The following is a 19402-nucleotide window of genomic DNA, read 5'->3' on the forward strand; positions in this document are numbered from 1 at the left end:
GTAAGGAGGGAAAACAGGACACAGAAGCAGCAAGATGAAGGGAAATGCAGGTTTGTTTTGAAAGGTCTTTTCCAGGGGCACCTGGGTGGCTCAGTGGGTTAAAACCTGTCTTCAGCTCAGGCCGTGATCCCAGGGTCCTGGGATCGAGCCCCGCGTCGGGCTTTCTGCTCAGCGGGGAGCCTGCTTTCTCCTCTCTCTCTCTCTCTGCCTCCCTCTCTGCCCACTTGTGATTTCTGTCTGTCAAATAGATAAATAAAAATCTTTAGAAAAAAAAAAAAAAAAAGAAAGGTCTTTTCCAGATTAGAGGGAACACAAGCATGCTGTACATTTGGAAACAAAACAAAACAAAACAAAACAAAAAAAAACAGAGGAAATCAGGATCTTAAGTGTGTGAGAGAGCTGGAGAGAGCAAGCACACAGACAGAATCAAGAGAGAACATCAGCGGAGGGAGGTCTGAGAGGAGGAAAGCCCATCTGGTAGAAGGGAGTGAGTGCGCGTTATCCCTTAGAGATTGCTGAAGGAAGAAGAGGAGGCCGAGGAGAGGAGGGAGTTATCCGGGAGTGGGAAGACGTTAGGTTCCTTCCCTCTCAGCCTGGGAATCTGGGTTACATCCAACACAACAGAAGCAAGGGAGAGTGGAAGGGAAGGAAGAGGCGGGAGTTCATTGACTGCTTTGGCACTTACATCCCTTAGCCTATTTAATTCCCTTAGTATTAAGCCACATATATTGATGTGACTGAGAGAAGTTAAAAAACTGTCTTCAAAGTAAAACTAGTTTGTGGTCCAACCAGGATTTGAATCTGGGTCTCTCTCATTTCACAGATTACATTTTTCCATTGACTTATTGATTTTTCTCTCTCTCCCTATTTAGCTATGCGTCTCTCTCCTACCATCCACAAGTTTTTGGTTAGTGAATTTACAGAGTCCGGTGTTCTTCTGTGGCATCAGAAACCACCTGCCAAGAAGCGCCTTTACATTTGTTCACAATTACAAATGAATAAGAAAGTGATTCTGTTTCTTGGCATCAAAAGGGAGTATCAATCAAAACGTCTTTTTCCCTTAGATTTCCTTCCTTAGCCGCATGCCACCAAGTTGCCAACAGACCCAGTTCGAAATCCGAATCATCCCAGACTTCTCCTTCTCTTGCACGAACACGTCCCGTTATGTCACGGTCTCTTAGAACCAGCCCCACTCTCTTCTCTTGCTCTGGGTCCCCATCTTCACTTACTCTGAAGACTTGAACCTGCTTCTCCGGCTTTTCAGCTCACTGATCCTTATCTCCCTCCCTCTCACCATGATCCTACACCATCTTACACATCAGGATCCGTCTTGTACTCCCAAAATTCTTCCGTAGTCTCATGTCTATGCTCATACTGGTCTCTTTGTAGAGTGACCATCCACTCCTTTCCACCCAGGCTCACCCGGCAAACATCTATTTGGCCTTCAATGCCTGCTAAGAAGCCTTTCCTGACCTATTATCTGCACCCCTGTCCCCCCAAGAATTACATTCTACTCCCTGTGCAGATTTCCATAGAAGATGCTAGATCGTACCTTTGTACTCACTTGCTAATGCATCTCCGACCTTCTCTGACCAGGGAGTACCTGGAGCCCAGCAACATTCCAATTGATTCTTGAGCCCAGGGTCGGTACTATGTGCCGAACGGATGCATCAGTCAGTCAATCAGGACTGATTTTTGGCTGAACAACCACATTTTTTTTTCCTGGTCTACATTGGAACTTGTCATGATGTCTTCTAGAATTAAAGCCTTAAAAACATAAACCTAAAAAAAAACCTCACAAGACTTTATTTTGTTTGTTTTCTTGCATGTGTTGTTCTGTCCATCAGCTTACGTTGGAAACTGGATGGTTAATTAGCATGAGAGCCCCAGTGATTACGTCCACAATCTGCAACCCTTGAATGGTGGGAAATAGAGGCCTTGGGTAGACTTCGAGGATATTTCCTTATTAATAAATCACAGTGATTTCAAGAAAGTCACAAAGGAACTGTTTTTACTGAGAAATCACATGCTATAACTAATGAGGAAAGGAAAAAATATGTATTTTTAAATCCCACATACTAACATTATGCTTAACAATGAAACTATGTATTGAGGAAATTCTAAGCTTATACTTGGCCTTGTTGAACAGAGATGTTAATTTATCTGAACCTCGTGTAAATAACAACATGTCTGAAATGATAATGGCTTACAGCACTGTGCCTCTTCTCTGTTCCAGAGGCACTTACTCATATAATCCTCGCAATGGATAAGTAGCTTTCACTTGTTGAACAGAAATGGAAACTGAGGCTCTAATGTGTTATGTGACTTGTTGGAGAACTTGCAGTGATCAGGAGAGAGCCAAGTGGTGAGGCCAGGTCTTTCCAATCCCTTCTGCTCCAGAGCTGTACCGCTTGGTGATGCATGGACCGTGAGTTACAATGCAAATAAATCAACTTAGAGGTTAGTATGAAATCATTTCCATAATTACCAAAAAACCTGATAGAACCTCCTTGACTGTCTTTGAAACGCTTCAATAAGTCCTTCAAAAAAGTATTTTTACATGAAGGAGAAAAGGAGTGAAATAAAGCTTAAGACACAAGCTACACTGGTTCTAGTCCTGGCTTTGATGACAATAACTTCACTGTTTGACCTTGAAGGGTCATTTTTTTCAAACTTGATTCCAGTCAGATGAGGTGTTTGGGCTTGCTAATTTCAAAAGTACACTTGTCTCTAACTACTTATGCTGTGGGAAAGCAGATGGAGAAACTAAAGAAAAAAAGATCTAGGATATCCTCGTACTAATGACCAATTCTTATACAAGGAAGGATGCTCAGACAAGGTTACCGACAGCTGACCAAGCCCCAGAACGCACCAATATTCATTTTTTTAAGGATTTTATTTATTTATTTATTTGACAGAGAGAGAGAGATCACAAGTAGGCAGAGAGGCAGAGAGATAGAGAGAGGGAAGCAGGATCTCTGCTCAGCCCGGATGGGGGGCTCGATCCCAGGACCCTGAGATCATGATCTGAGCTGAAGGCATAGGCTTTAATCCACTGAGCCACCCAGGTGCCTACCAATATTCATTTTTACAGTGACCATCTACTCTAATTAAGGAATGAGTTATCCATTCTTGTATGTTTACTTGGGTTTAATTTTTTGAGAAATTTTTCTTCTTGTGGATGCTTTACACGTATCCCATATGTCTTAGCCTCTATTAATACATGGGTAATATAAATTTCTTGTCTCAGGAGAACATTAGAAGGAAGTAAGGGACGTTGTGCTAAAAGAAGCAGAATTAATGGCATATATCAGTGATTGACACCTCAGCCCAGCTGAGGCAGGAGGAGGAGTGCTGGAAAGGCTCCTACGAATCACTGACTAGAGTTGACATCCTTTCATTACATATTTTGTCCACAATCAAATCCCTTCTTCCTTTAAAGGCAAGAATGTTGTGTATGTTGTCTTTCTGCTTCACAAATGACAAGGAGACGTGAATCCACAGAGCCCAGGACCTCAATGGAGAGTATTTTAAATTGTCCCATACTGACCCTAACATCACATTTAGAGTTTTCTCCTTAGTACTATACACCACAATTTCTACTTACTGGGGAAGGCAAGCCCTGCTCGTTTCCATAAAGCATCCCTTTCTGATCTTGGTTACAAACTCAACAGCTCTCTCTGGTCCTAGGTTTTGATAATAATTTATTCAATTCCTATTAATTCAATGACTTCATCTTTAAGCAAGATTTGTGGGTCAAGAGCTTGATTCAGTGCATTTGGACAACATGTTCTAAATGCCAGGCTGTTCTGGGCACTAGAGATTCAGGGGTAAGCAAACACACAATCTCTTGCCCTTGAGGTTTTTTCCAGCTAATAGCAAAGACGAGTATTTAAAAAGCAAACGTTATTTAATGTGATACATGCTTTAATAAAAAGAGAGTGCATGTCACAGTGAGCCTTAAGAGAAGGGTGGCCTAATTCAGAGTAAAAGAAGGTTGAGTCAGCATAGACTATGGTATGTGATAACAAACAACTCTAAAATCTTAGCAACTTATAATACCCCTGAATTTTGGACTCAGTTCACTTGACTGTCACAGACTGATTTAGGGTTGCTCCATACCATCTTTATTCTGGAATCCAGGCTGGAGATGCATCCCTTGCCTGGGACATGTGGACCTCTCGCCACAGGACAAGTGATAGAATGGCATATGGGTCAGAAGTATCCCTTGTCACTTCCTGCTACCTTTTAAAGCAAATCACGTGGCCAAGACTGACAGCGAGGTTTAGATTAAATGCTCCACATGAGCGACCCAAAAAGAAAAGGCATTTAATATTCTGAAAAATAATGCAACCTACCTCAGGGTGGGGGGGGGGCATGGCTGTTATGTATTATGGCTAGAGGATCAGGTGAAATGAAGGGTTGGTGAGAAAAGAGAATTGATCTTAGGGCAGAAAATAGATTATGAGGCGTTTTGTTGGACAAAGAAGGTTGGGCCAGGAATGATTACGAAATTGATAAGTCTACCTGGAAGTGAGGGAAAGGGGTAGGATAGTCAAATCCTGTCTGTGTTGTGCAAAATGGTCTATTAGCAGTACACTGCTGGCCGGAGCAGAGGAAGAGACCACCTCCGAAGAGGTGATGGGAGTATGAGTTTGGGAAGTGACAGGGGGTTGGAAAGGAAAAGAGAGTCATGGGAAATTGAGAAGGGGCTTTGGCTGCATTGCATATGGACCAGACCGGTGGAGAGAACACAGTTCTTTTTTTCCTTTTTTCCATGACATGATATGTTACTGCTAATAAAATGTCTGCTTTATTTGCAAATTACAACAGAGGAGAGACAATAAATACCCCGTGTCAGGCTCCGTGAGGCCCCAGAGGATCTGAAGAGGCTTTGACTCGGTGAAGCTCTCGCAGGTGCAGTATCGATAAGAGATGAAAAACAAAATCCAGACCTGTCCTGGAATCACAGACGTGCCCCAAGATTGGCCTGCTTCTTCGCAACCGCACCTCACAATGCACGGAGCAGGGCTGGGAAGGCTGTGGGGGCTCCTCTGGAGGGAGACAGACCTGAAATTCAGTCCCAGTTGTTCTACTTACAGGCCGGTAGACCTGGGGCAATTTACTTCATTTCCTTGAGCCAATTTCCTCATCTAAAAGGAAGGAAAGAGAGGGGAAGAGAAGGCAGGCAATAAAGAAGAAAGGAAGGTATAGTAATCAAGACTCTCCAGGGAAACAGACCAGCAGGCGGGGGGGGGGGGGGGGGGGGGATCTGTTTTAAGAAACTGACTCCCATGATTACAGACCTCCTGGCAAATCTAAAATCTGACGGAGTAAGCCTGCAGGCCGGGCACGCAGGCAAGAGTTGCAAGTTGAACTTCAAAGGCGATCTGCTGGCAGAATTCCTTCTTGTTCAAGGGAGGCCAATCTTTTGTTTGGCTCAAGCCCTCACCTGATTGGACAAGGCCAGTCGACCCTCTGCAGGGCAATCTGCCTCAATCCAAGTTCAGCCATCTAAATGTGAATCTCATCTAAGAAAACACCTTCCCAGAAACATCCAGAATAATTTTGGACCAAACATCTGGGCTCTGCAGCTCAGCCAAGATGACACATCAAATTAACCTACACAGAAGGGAAAGGAAAAGAAAGCAAGAGAAGAAAAAGAAAAGGAAGAGGACATGTGCTCTTTGGTGGGAAAGGCCCAGGACCTGGTAGCAGCTCACCAAAATGACACTTATTTTATTATTTTTATTATCATTATATCATTTTTTCCCCTGTTCATCCATCCTTCTGTTTGTTTGTCGTTTTGTTTGTTTTTTTTTTTTTTGTAACAAATGATCAAAGTGAGACTTGGACACGCTACATGCGGGCTGTCCATTTTCCCTGTCCTGTTGAGGTCATTCAGTCCCTGGGTATGTGTGGTCGGTCATTTATCAGACTGTGGCTCATTCTGAGATGGACAGAATACCCAGGTTTTGTATGTAACTGACGTAATTCCCTCTTCAGCAAGACCAATCAGAATGATCAGTTCAGAGTACAATTGAATTCATTTGTAAATAACAGAAACAAAAACTGACCTAGTTTCTGCTGTCCAGTGGGGCTCCAGAGTCTCCTTCTCTGCTTACGGGGAGCTAAGATGGCCAAGGGGCTTTGTTCCATGTGGACATCTCCAATTCATTTGCTGATTCAACAGGACATTATAAACATATTATATCTTGGCTGCCTAGCACAGCGCTGGGCTTTGAAGGGACCCAGAAAAGTAGAACATGCGGCGTGTCCTGAATTCTCCCAGTCTTGCCATCTTATTTATGTCTAGGCCCTAATTTTACTCTCGTTTTATTTTCAGCTGGATTAAACTTTGGGACGTATTAGCCTTCCTGATTTTTCTTTGTTTGTTTTAAAGGATGGAATAGGTTGTAAGAGGACCGGGTGCTGCGGTCCTGCCGCACGGTCGCACAGATGAGAAGCGGAAACATCCCAGAAGAGTGGTATCGCCGTCTCGGACACGCTGTGTGCAGGGGCAGGTGCAGGGAAGTCGGAGCACCCAGCACCCAGGGGGAGAAGGCGACTGGGGGCAGCATCGTAAAGATCCATAAAGACAGATCAATGACCACAAGCCCCTCCGGAGTGCCAGAGGGTCCAGAGCCCAAATCACATGGCTCAGCGGTAGCAAAGCCGGAGCCGAACACCTGCCGCTGACTTCCGTCCTAGTATCCCTCTCCCCTCCCCCCCGCCCCCCCCCGCACCCAGCAGGTGTGGCCCTGTCCCCGACCTGAACTCCGGAGACAGCAGGGCAGCACTGTGGTATAAGAATACACTTTGAGTCAGAAAAGACAGATAAAAAGGCCTTGGGTCCCAACTCTGCCACGCGTCGGATGTGCGCTCTTAGCTTAATGACCCTCCCAGCCTCGGAATGGGAATAGGACTGCCGACCCTGCAGGTCTCCCCCAAAGGGACCGATGGCGTGACTGTACGTAAGGTGCAGCCTGCGCATCGCCGGTGACCGGGTAGGGTGCTTTTGCTTAGTGCTTTCTCACCCCCACTTGTGCAGGGCATTCTTAGGGACCTGTGGAAAGGAAACTTCTGCTCTACCAAGAATTCTGCTATCATCTCTCTCTCTGGACACAGTCATGCTCTTTTGATCTGAGATTGACAAAGAGGCTGTTCTGAGGACTAATTAGGGAACCGTCCCTGAGTGCCCCTCTCCCACCCACACACAGTAACTGGAGCTGCAGTGTGACAAGCAGCCAGCCTGGCCATGTGGCCTCAAACCCCTGGTACCTGTTGGCAGCTGTTGCCCATAGCAACAGCGGGGGGAGGGGAGCTGTGAAGAAGGAAGTAACTAATGGTGTCTTTGTTTGGTTTTGTTTGTGAATTCTTTGTCTTTATGTGTATGTATGTGTAAGGTAAGGCCTCTTCGGGAGTGAGGGGAGTCAGGAGAGGATAGTTGGAGAGGTACTTCCTGTCTGTGTTAATTATGATGCCTTTCTTTTCCCCTTTTTTTGAGAAAGGTGTAGGTGGAGACACTGCTTATGCTCATTTATTTATAAATACACATGTAAGAAGTAGAGACCCCGCTCATCTCTCTCCAAGTCATTTAACTCCCTTGGGAGGGATGGCTCATGCTTCTCTGGAACTTCCGCAGGATGAATTTGGAGAGGAGCTAGGCTGAAGCACAGGACAGCACAGGCTCTCGGTTCACACAGAAACTTCCACCGTAGGGAGACAAAAGCAATAAAGTAGACCCAAGGCCGCTTGCAATGGAAGTTGGGATGGTCCAGGCATTGCCATCTCCGGGTCGGGGAGCTAACAACGAGATGCTCTGTCTCATCAGACCCCCATTCCTCCAAGCTGGGGATTTACCAGAAACTTCTCTCCATGGCATAACTTCGGGCATATCACCAGCCTGCCTGTGTCTCAGGTCTTGGGGACTTTTATTCATCAGGTGAGACTAGCTTTTATCCTGCCATTGCCATGGCAGGCTTCACTGCAGCATGGAAAGTTCCCAGCACTATCCCTGACTTCGAGTGGGACTCAACAAAGGCACGTTTTGTCCCTTTAAGGAAGGACACTGCGATGGAGCCTGTGAAGAAGCTGAGAGGCTGAGAGCATTTCCTGTCCGCCTTCCTTGCTTGCTCTCCTGGGTGGTTGCCATCAGCTCCGTCCAAGGTTTTGCCCCTCCCTGGCTACACGAAGACTCGCTACATTCTTGCACCTTCTGAACTGCCTTTTCTTGGTTTGTAAATGGAGCTAAAGGTGCAAGCTCCTGTAGGCTGGGGCTTCCTGAGTACAGGTGTGATGTCACACAAAGCTCACTGCCCAGCATCAGGGTGCTGAGGCTTGGTCCCCTTGTCAGGACCAAAGCGCACGGCATGATACAACAAGGATAGAGATTTGGGATTTTGCAACTATGGGGAGGAAGTCTTTTGATTGTTACTATTTTTCTATCTAAACTCAAGTATCATATGAAGGGAAAGATAAGTTGAGATGGGAGATATAGCCACTTTGGGGAGATTTTCTGATAGTGGGGAATTAAGGTGCAGGGATATCTGAGACAAGAGAGAGACTTTAAACAACACTTTTCCTAAAAATTTTCATTCTCCCCAGGATCCCAAAGAACTTCATCTGTGTCTCATTTCCTTTTCGGTTTATTGTTTTCAATGCAAGTATTTTCTTTCTTAACCATCAATGACTTTTCTTTTTACTAGAAAGTAAAGGGACACCTGGGTGGCTCAGTCAGTTGAGCACTGGACTCTTGATCTCAGCTCAGATCTTGATATCACCGTCATGAGTTCAAGCCCCTTTGGGCTACACACTGGCCATGGAACCTACTTGAAGAAGAAGGAGGAGGAGGAGGAAGAGAAGAAGATGGGGGACGAGGGGGAGGAGGAGGCGGAGAGGGCAAGGGGAAGGAGAACCAGAAGAAGAGGAAGAAAGTTAAATAAAAAGAAGACACTAAAACCATAGACGGGGCGCCTGGGTGGCTCAGTGGCTTAAAGCCACTGCCTTCGGCTCATGTCATGGTCTCAGGGTCCTGGGATCAAGCTCCGCATCGGGCTCTCTGCTCAGCAGGGAGCCTGCTTCCCTTCCTCTCTCTCTGCCTACCTCTCTGCCTACTTGTGATCTCTGTCTGTCAAATAAATAAATAAAATCTTAAAAATAAATAAATAAATAAATAAAACCATGGACAATGCCACCATCTGAATATTTATCTTGCCATATGTATATATTCAAGTTTATATCTCAACTATTTTCCCGAACATGAAATATTATTCAATACCTATCAGTGTATTGATTTCTAATGTAGCTTAACATTTTTTTTTACTAATTTATGAATTCTTTGAATTTTCTTTGAACTCCCTCCTGATGTCTTTTATTTGATCCTTGTTATTTTGATGTTTTCCCATTGGCTTTTTCAATTTGAATTTTAAAGTTTTAGGATATGCAAAATACTTTAATATGTATATATGCAGACCTGTTTTCTTTGTGATTTTCCCCCCATTGCTATGGAAACTCTTCCCAGTCCAGTAACAATTAAATATTCAATTAAATCATAAGTGTGCTGTGGATTTAAGAATTGAATCCAACAGGAACATATTTCAGTATATGACCTGCCTGAGGTAAGAATTAATTGTAACTTTAATAACACTCTTTGCCAAATTTATAAGCATATTTTAATGAAGAACCTACCTCCCCTTTATTTATTACATATCCTTGGTTACATATTAGATTCTTATCTGCAGCAGGAATCATTAGACTGCTGTGTTTTCTGCCCCACACTTTCTATTGCCAACTTTGTGCAGCCACAATTCTCTTAATTTTGTGGATGAGGGGCGCCTAGATGGCTCAATTGGTTAAGCTCTGCCTTTGGCTCAGGTCATGATCTCTGGGTCCTGGGATCAAGCCCCTCCTTGGGCTCCTTGCCTGCCCTCTTTCTCAGTGGGAGCCTGCTTCCCCCTCTCCCTCTGCCAGCTACTCCCCCTGCTTGTGCACTCTCTCTCTGTGTCAAATAAATAAATAGAAAAAATCCTTAAAAAAAGTTGTGGCTGTATAAGAAATTATTACATATGATCAACTCAAGTCCTATATCTTGCTTTTGTTTTTCAATTTCTTATCTACTCCTATTTGTTGGTTAATAAGATGAAATTCGGAAACGTGTTACCTTTTAAAAACTCTAGCATATGATATAAATTGGGTTCAATCTGTAAATTAAGGTGGAAAAGGCTGATATTTTTGCTGCATGACTTATTATTATATTGTCTCAATCTTATGATCAGATCTCCCGTTCGTGTGATGAGCAGTAACCATTCCTGATGTTCTCCCTGAATCAGTGCTTAGGGCTTCACCCAAGGGCTTAGACACTGTAAGCATTCATTACCTGTGAGATAACACAGAGCTCCAGGAATAATGTGTTGTTTTTTGATTTTGGGATATTTTTGGCAGGAGTTCTGCTAAAATCCATATATTCTAGGGTCTTCTGACCTCAATCCATGACAATTTCTAATGTATATGTACTCATTTTTTTTTCAGTGTGAGTTGATCCAATTGTATTTATCTTAAGGAAAGAATGTGAATATATCAAATTTTTGAGAAAATTACCACTTTGGAGTAGCGTCTTTTTGCCACCAGGATGTCTATACAAACAGCACATAGCACATTGCACATATAAAATTTTCCTCTGAGTTCCAAACTATCTATCTATCAATCATCTATTTAAAGATTAATGATGAATATGAAAATAATTTTAACAAGAAAGTTCATAAACATACATTACTTTTTCTGAGCCCAAAGGTTCAGAAGCTAACATAGGGAATTCTCTCTCTCTCTCTTTTTTTTAATATTTTGTTTATTTATTTGCAAGAGAGAGATCGCAAGTAGGAAGAGAGTCAGAGAGGGAGGGGAAAGCAGGGTCCCCGCCGAGCAGAGAGCCCGATGCGGGGCTCGATCCCAGGACCCTGAGATCATGACCAGAGCTAAAGGCAGAGGCTTAACCCACTGAGCCCCCCAGGTGCCCCTCACACAGAGAATTCTTATTCCAGCATTCCATATGCCAATGCCATCTAACAGTTAGGTTGACCTTGAGCCAGATGCTGCATCTGCCTCCGTCTGGGCCTCAGTTTCCTCCATGGGAACTGTTGAGAGTGGAATGGAAAATCGCTGAGGGACCTATGGCCAGTTAGTCCTCCAGGGTTATGTCCTCACCTGAGAAATGGAGTCAGTCTCTACCAGAGTGGATGAGCTGCTCTCTCAAAGCGGGTGGAGCCCTTGGGGCATTAGCCACCCGCTGCCCTGATGGTGGCTGACAGTGGAGAGGAAGAGAACCACTGAGTGTGTCGAACCCAAGGCCGCGACAATCCACACAACACATGCCACCTCTGAGGGCCACCAAGCAAAACCCAAAACAATTCAAAATCATTGTTTTCTGAAGCTCTGACAGCACTCTTGAACTGACATTGCATTTTCCTTCAAAAATTTAAAAAAAAAATGTGTTACAGGAAAATAAAAGTAAATGACAATAACAACAGTCAAATGTTTTATAACTGTCAAGGAAATGAAGAAAATATAAGATGGAGACAGGCCCCAGAAGCCTGGCCTCAGCCTCCATTTCCTGTGAACTGGCCTCTGTTGGCCCCTCCCGTCAGAACGCCTGCCTCTTGCACAGACTCAAGCCCCCGCCCCCATGCTCTCTGGTCCCCCAGCCTCTCTCTTCCTTCGGTCCTAGCCCCAGCTCTACCGTAAGTGCACTAAAGGGAGAGCCCACATCGAAAGGCTCTGTCGTGCCAAGTTCCCTGAAGCGTGTCTTCCCATGAGAGACTATGAAAAATACGTTTTGAACAGGGCAGAAATGCTTTATAACTGAATATTCAATGAGTACATTTCCTCCAGAATTAGGAAAGAAAGTAAAACATTTCCGGAAAAAAAAAAATCGAATGGGAAACTGGACAGAACCCTGGGATCAGGCAGATCGGGGTGTGAATTGTGACTTCACTCAGTGGCTCCAGCCACTCAAGCTCTGTGAATGTCACTCTCCTCAGGAAGAAACGGGCTGGTGGTAAGTCCCACCTCGGGAGTGGCTGTGTATTGCACGTAGGCAATGGTAAAGGACCTAGCAGCGTTGTTGGGCTCAGAAGAGACTGAGACAGAGCTTTGCCTCATGTGCACCCCCAGAGTGCTCCAGGAGGGTGTTTTGTTGCAGAGAATGGCTTGTAAGAGCCTGGCTGGTGCTTGATGTTTGTAACTCCCCCACAAATGGAGGCCACCCCGGGTGGTGTGGACTTCTTTCACTTGCTTCTCTATCACCTATCACCGGAGGTTGATAACGACCCCACCGGAATAGACCATGTAAGGGGGTGTCCTCCTGGAATTTGGTCAACAGCTATGAACTAAGCACCAGTTCTTTGGTCCGCGGGTGATCTTGCTCTGTGGGCTCTCCGTGTTCCTGCAGACCCTGAAATATGCTGGTCTGCCTTCTGCCCTCACACCCTGACCAGCTTTTGCTTCAGGGACCTGGTGGTATTGTCCTTGGTCTAACTTCTGAATCCACACAAGTGAAGGGCGTGCCCACACTGTACTCCCTCTCTCCTTCTGTCCCCCACTTTTTGCTTCAAGTTCACACTGAGCACCTACTGTGTGGAAACAGGTGAATGAGCCCCAGGCCTGGACCTCAAAGCAGACTGGCCACTGACATATGAGGAATTGAAGTGTGTGATGAGGAGGACACACAATTCAAAGTGACAAGTGCTACAGGCTCCCTGGGAGCAGAGGTAGAATGTTACATATACCTGGAAGTTTTTAGGAAGGATAAGGGCGAATTTACCAGAAGGCAGAGATAGAGGGAGAAGGTCATGTCAGGCAGAGCAGATGATATGTATAAATGCACAGAAAACTTTCCGGTAAAGAAGCAATTATGGTTAAAGCATGTCGAAAAAGAGTTTCATTCTCAGAAAAGGATCAAGTTCTCTTCATAATGACCAAATAGTTGTACAATCATAGGACCTATTAAATTATCATCATCCTCATATGCATTTAAATTGAATCTTACACTTTGTTCAAAATACTCTAGGATATGAATCCTAATGTTGCTTCATGAAGAAAAAGAAAAAAAAAAACAAAAACAAAAAAGAGTGGCAAGGAATGAGCGTCACCCCTTACCACCCCCTGATCATCACCAGGGTACCTCTCTGCCCCCAGTTACTGACCAGCTAAGTAGGTATGATACCATGGCCTCCCTTGCAGGATTGCTGTCAAGGTCACAGGTGGTCTATAGGAAAATTGAAGCAGGGGACACACGGGGAGGCAGCCCCATCCCTCTCTGTGCTGAGCAGTCACACGGTGCCAACAGGACCAGGCACCAGCATCAATTTGGGAGACACACAAGGTTATGGTTGAAAGTTCTCCATCCAAATGATGCCTGAAGTCTGCCCCTTATTATAGAACAGTCAATTACACCGCCTCCTAGGGCAGCAGTGTTTTCCCGAGGAGATTACTCTTCAATTGATTTCACAGTCCGGCCTGGTATATAATCCCTCTGGCTATGACGGCATGCAGGCTCTTATAAAGACATTCTATACCGCCATCAAATGAAATTATATCATTTATACCCAACTTTGAAATAGGCACTGTTTGGGGAGGTTAAAAAATAGATCCCCTAGAATAAAGCTATAATCAGCATGAGCTATAGCTTTTAATTGCCTGGTAAGGTGAGAAGCATTCTTGAAACCGAAGCACGAGATAGTAGCCATTGTCTGTAGAAGTGCGAGGAAGCGCGTGTTGATTACTTCGGACTCTAAACACCTGGAGGTTACGGATAAAACTTTGTTTTCTTCTTTTCTAAGTTCCTCTTGCTCATCAATATTTTTTTTTCATTGTCATGGTCTTTCCTGGGGATAGAGACACTTAGAAATATATATACTTCATATACATGGATGAAGAATATTTGGGGTAGCCCAGGACGGGGGTAGGGGCCGGTGGGAAGAAACGGCTCCCAAGCAGGGTTTGGGTTTATGACTCAGACAAACAGATGCTAGATTACAATAGCGGATCTGTTTGTTAAGGAGAGACCAGCACTTGGGATTTGATTATTGGTTATTATTATTATTGATTTGATTATATGATTACTGATGATACACTTCAATTTTTTTTTTCAAAACTTCGATGCTTACATTTCCTCCTCAACATCCATCTTGTGAGCACCCGAAGGGCAGCCACTGTGTCTCACTTTCATTTCTCAACAGGTAGCATAGGACTACTACACAGTAGCCCTCAGATAGTGTTGGATTTATTGATGTTAAAAATATACATATTTATATATGTATATGTATATACATATATAATATATACAGTATATATTGTATAGGTATGCAGATTGGACATATATATCTCTATGTTTGTGTATATATGTATATATTTATTAAAACCACACTCACTGTGTGTCAGACACTGTCCTAGACATCCAAGTTTTCTGTTCCCTAAGAAGTCAGAATGTAGAAGGTGAAACAGAAATATGCCTGAGCACGCTGGAAAGAGAAAGACTCAACCATTGCCAAGTGGACGGGGCAGGCTGCCAAGAGGGGATGCTGTCACGGAGTAGCGATCTGGAGCTTGCCACCTAGGCAAATGAAGAAAGGACAAATGACAGGGTGTTTTTAATGGCAAATAAGTGAACAATTTCAGGAATGGTCTTTCTGCCTTCATCATTCTGAAAAATTGAACGATCTTGCAAGAAGATCCCCACATAACCAGAACGCTCTGCGATTAGAAATAATTCTGATTCCAACAAAAAGATCACTTAGTCCAGTGCGTCCGCGAGGCACCGTTGGCCCCAAGAGCCAGGCTGGGGAAGGAGAAAGTTTGGAAGGCTTGCAGGAGATCCTGCTCCCTCGTGGCAGGCATGAGAGAAGGTGGATCTTTCCAGCAGCGGGCCGGGGAGACCGGCACAGTGCAGCCAGCTGCAGCGGCAGGTGTCCGATGAGAACGTGCACGGTCCTGACCCGTGCCAGCCGAATGCTCGAGAAGCCCACCCCGAAAGGGAGTTAGGAGTAGCTGAAGTTTATGGGGGAAACCTTGTGAGGAATGAGTGGGGAGACGCTGCACTGGACCCTTGAAGCCTTCGGAGCCCGATGCAGACTTGCCACCCATGAACAGGTACAGATCTGACCACTTCAGCCAACCTGAAAAGGAGCTCCAGAGCCAGGATTCCTATTAGATGTGTTCTGTCTGGGGAAGGATGGGCCAACCCTGGTACATAGCCATGCTCATCATTGTTTGGGGCTGCTTGGGAAGAGCACAGACTTGCCTTGAAAAGTGAGGCAGATTGTAAAGTTGGCTGCTTGCAGCACACTAGCTACTGTGAAGGGAGTCTTGGTGGTACGTTCCCCAAGGCTGCCACCCCACAGAGCACCCAGCCCACACAGACCCCGTCTCGCCTCCTTAGGAGCTTCTACACCTGGACTGGAGTGGCCTCAGCCTCACCCCCAGCTTGGGGGCAGCTGACGCTCTCTGGCCTTTGATGGACGACACACACCTACCATCTGGATCCACGGTGCTGAGGCTGTCCGGCCGCTTGCCCACTCTCTGCACATACTCCCTTTCTAATAAACAGACTTCACCTTTGCTCCAGAGCCCGAGCTACCCCACTTCTCCAGTTCCTGTAGCATGGGTCCCCATCCCACTGACCACTATGGCCAGGCCAGGATATGACCGTGAACTCCAAATGCAGGGCTAGCATATTGCAAAGCAAACCGTTTTCTCCCCGAGTCCCAGGGAGGAAGAAATGTGGCGGCGGCTCTGAGCAGACATCCTAACCCAGAGGAGAAACGGAAGATGAGAATGACAACTTTGCTGAGGAGCTCGCTTCATTGTCCAACCACCCTGCCGGGAAATTCTTCCACAGATCTGACCCCAGTTTGTCCAGCTGTGGCAGAAACCAGGTTTGTCCTGGGTCGTCCTCAGAGGGGGCAGCTGGAGAAAGAACTTCTTGTGTCAGAGGACACAGTGTCCCAGGCTGACATGTCTATGAGAGGGAAGAGGGGGCCTCGTGCGTGGCTGCAGCCCCGCTGACCTCGCTGACTGCAGGGAGACCGCCAGGGTACAGCGGACAAGGCCCTGGAGAAAATCGGGAAGGTCTGGCTTTACTTTCCATCTTCTTACCTGCCTGCTGGGTGAGCTGACTGGGTCAGCTAAGTGCAGGAGCCCCATTTCCTCACCAGCAGTGCGCCTCCTAATGCCTGTCTTACGAGTATGCGAGTGATGGCGGGGCCCTGTGGTCTGTTTCTGTCTTCATTTATTTAAAAAAAAAAAAAATGCTACTAACTTAAAAGGGTTTTGAGTCCAGAAGAGAAATCTGACCAGCCCAAGCTCAAATTCATGGCAGAGTTCAGAATATCTCTTTCTTCAAAGTCACAGCATTGCCTTTATTTTTTTTTTAATTTTTTTAAGGTTTTATTTATTTATTTGACAGACAGAGATCACAAGTAGGCAGAGAGGCAGGCAGAGAGATAGAGGGGGAAGCAGGTTCCTCACTGAGCAGAGAGCCCGATGCGGGGCTCTATCCCAGGACCCGGGATCATGACCTGAGCCGAAGGCAGAGGCTTTAACCCACTGAGCCACCCAGGCGCCCCCAGCATTGCCTTTATGATCCTCCTTAACCCCCACACAGGTCTGAAGCTCCCTCTCATTGTCAAAACTGGACAAAGGTTTTTGTTAAATAAAGAGAAAGCCCCAGAGTACAATCATTTTCAAATCCCGGGATATATTCCCAAGAGAAAACCGTAGGCCCTGGGCTACCTGGTGACCCGTATTGGGCTCTTGACCCCTCCCAACGGCCTCTCCTTCCACCAGATGAACTTGCCTAAAACCCTATGGTCCCCATCAACCCCCAGAGACTGACAGGCGGGAACTGGCAATGTGCAGACATCCACAGGGCCAAGGATTCAGACGTGGGCTCTCTTGGCCTCGGTCATGGGTATAGGAAGTCATTTTGGACACCTTCCTGCAAAGTCAGCCCCGCTATGAATGGCCTTGTCACTGTTTCTACCGAAAATGAGCACTTAAAAAAAAATTACCTATGGGCATCAGGGACAGAAGAACTCCTGAGTGCCAAAAGTTAGTGTCAGACTTAGTTCCAAACTCCTTAGTGCCGGACCTAGCACCTTTTACGTCGTACCGACACAATAGCCAAAGGGCACAACAATGGAGAGTCTGTTTATGACACGGCAGGGCTAGAATCCAGGCCCTACATCCAGCTCTATTTACTTCCCACAGCACCCTACTCGGGCTGTTAGGTGACTCTAATTCGGAAAATCCCACAGGCATATAGAGAGTTTCCCGTTCTCCCTTAATTCAGAATCACGGAGTTCTTGAATCTTGGGATTCTACTCGAGGCTGTGGCAGCCAATTTTCCTATGGTCTAATTTACTGCATGTTGCTGATACCACTATGACTCAGAACAAAGGCTCTGGAGACCACTTCACAGGGTCTGTAACCTGGACATGACACTCATTAGCTGTGTGTCCTTAGGGAAACCCCTTCATCTTTTCTGTCTCCATTTCTCTATGGAATAATGACACAAGTGGCGTCATGGAGTTGATGGATTAAATAAGTTGCTAGACATTCACTGCTTAGAATGACTGACATGTAGTAAGCACCGAATAAATGCAATGCTTATTTCATTATTTCTATTTGATAGATAAGAAAACCAAGGTGCTCAGATGCAATGACAGAGCGTAAATTAATGGAAATGTAGAAATCTGCGTCAAGGTTTGCAGAGTCTGGGTGAAACGCCCTTCATCCAGGTCAGTCAAATTAATAGAGTTGCAATGTGTCGAGGCTAGAGAGGGCTTTCCACTCCCTTTTGCCCAGTGGCTCCTTTGCACAGGAGAGCCAAGGCCAGAAAGGGGCCCCCTTGGCTGTGGACTGGCCAGCTGGAAGATGACAGGAAATGATGACTGGCTCCTATTCAGAACCTATGGAATTTCTAGAAGTGGCATCTGAATTTTTGTCTTTTTAACAGTTATTCTCAGAAAGCCAGATCAAAGCAGATTTGTGGAATGGTGTTTGAGAATCCCTGAATTAGAGCATTCCAGCCTGGCTTAGACGGAATCCTTGGTTGACCGGATTAATATTTCCAGGCCAGTAATCTAGAAATGATTTTATTTTACCTCTCTTTTACATGCATTTATTTATTTATAAATTATGTGCCCAGACTACTGTGTGCAAAATAATATGTTCTTTATTGAACTGACAAAAAAAATTTTTTAAAAGGAGTGAGTATAAGGTAAGAAGTTCCATTACTGTCTTTCTTCTACAATGGGTCATCCTCAGCACTGCCTGAGGGAACACACCCCATTTTCAAGACCATAGCTCAAGAGACCTAGATGTTTGTTGCAAGGCACCAAGAAACATGTAATCAAACATCTGCTTCCCAGTCCCCTACCCTCTTCTGTCACTGATGACACAGCTGTGAAGGAGAACCTGGTACACGATCACGGATGGTACTAACTTCCCGGACCTGAAGGAATTGCTGAGCTGGTCATTGGAATCCAGCATGTGTTGGGAAGACTCAGTATGCCCCCTTCTCATCTCTCCCCCAAGGGCAAGCGGTGCTAATCTAATTGGTCACGCATTGAGTCAGCTCTTCTGGCGGATGGGTCACTGTGTGTTGTAAGATTATCACTTGGGTGTGGCTCTTGCTGCTTTGTCCACATCTGGATGGACTGGTAGCCTGATATTTCCCTCTCTTCTCTAACTCCAGATCTTCAGATTTGGCTTAAGTGACTTAAAGATACATACATTGAGCTCTGACTAGATACCACACTTTGTTGACAGCACTTTGCTTTGATCCTTGTGTCCTCACAGTAAGGATGGGTAGTTCTGTCACATAGACCTGGGCCCCTTTTGCATCATCCAGATGGCCTCTTCTACTACGCATTCTCTACTTACCACAGATCAGTGTGATTCCAGTAACATTTGCTTAATATGCTTTTTAACAAGCAACTTTAGTTCAGCTGAAGCTCAGCTACCACAAATTCTGCTGGCTTTGAACCAGCTAATGTGGGTTTCATCACTGATGCTTGGGTGACCATGGGCAAACCAACCGATCTAACACGGTCTATGTTCTCATCTGTAAAATAGAGGTTCTAATAACCCCGCCTACTTCATTTGACTGGTATGAGATGAAATTTGTAAATGCTTTCCATAAACTTAAAAAAACCCATTCAAATGAAAAGGGTATGGAGCCACCAATGGGGGAAAAAAATTGTTTTTAATGCAATGCAATCCAAAACTCAGTGGGCTTCTGCTTAAACAAAATTCTCACTGGAATGAGCATACTAAGAAAATTTGGTAAAGACCTTGAGAGATAGGGAAAATTTGCATAAGTAGCAATCATTCAGTCTTCATTCCA

This window comes from Mustela nivalis (genome assembly GCF_964662115.1).
Source record: "Mustela nivalis genome assembly, chromosome: 8".
In the NCBI taxonomy this organism is placed as follows: domain Eukaryota; kingdom Metazoa; phylum Chordata; class Mammalia; order Carnivora; family Mustelidae; genus Mustela; species Mustela nivalis.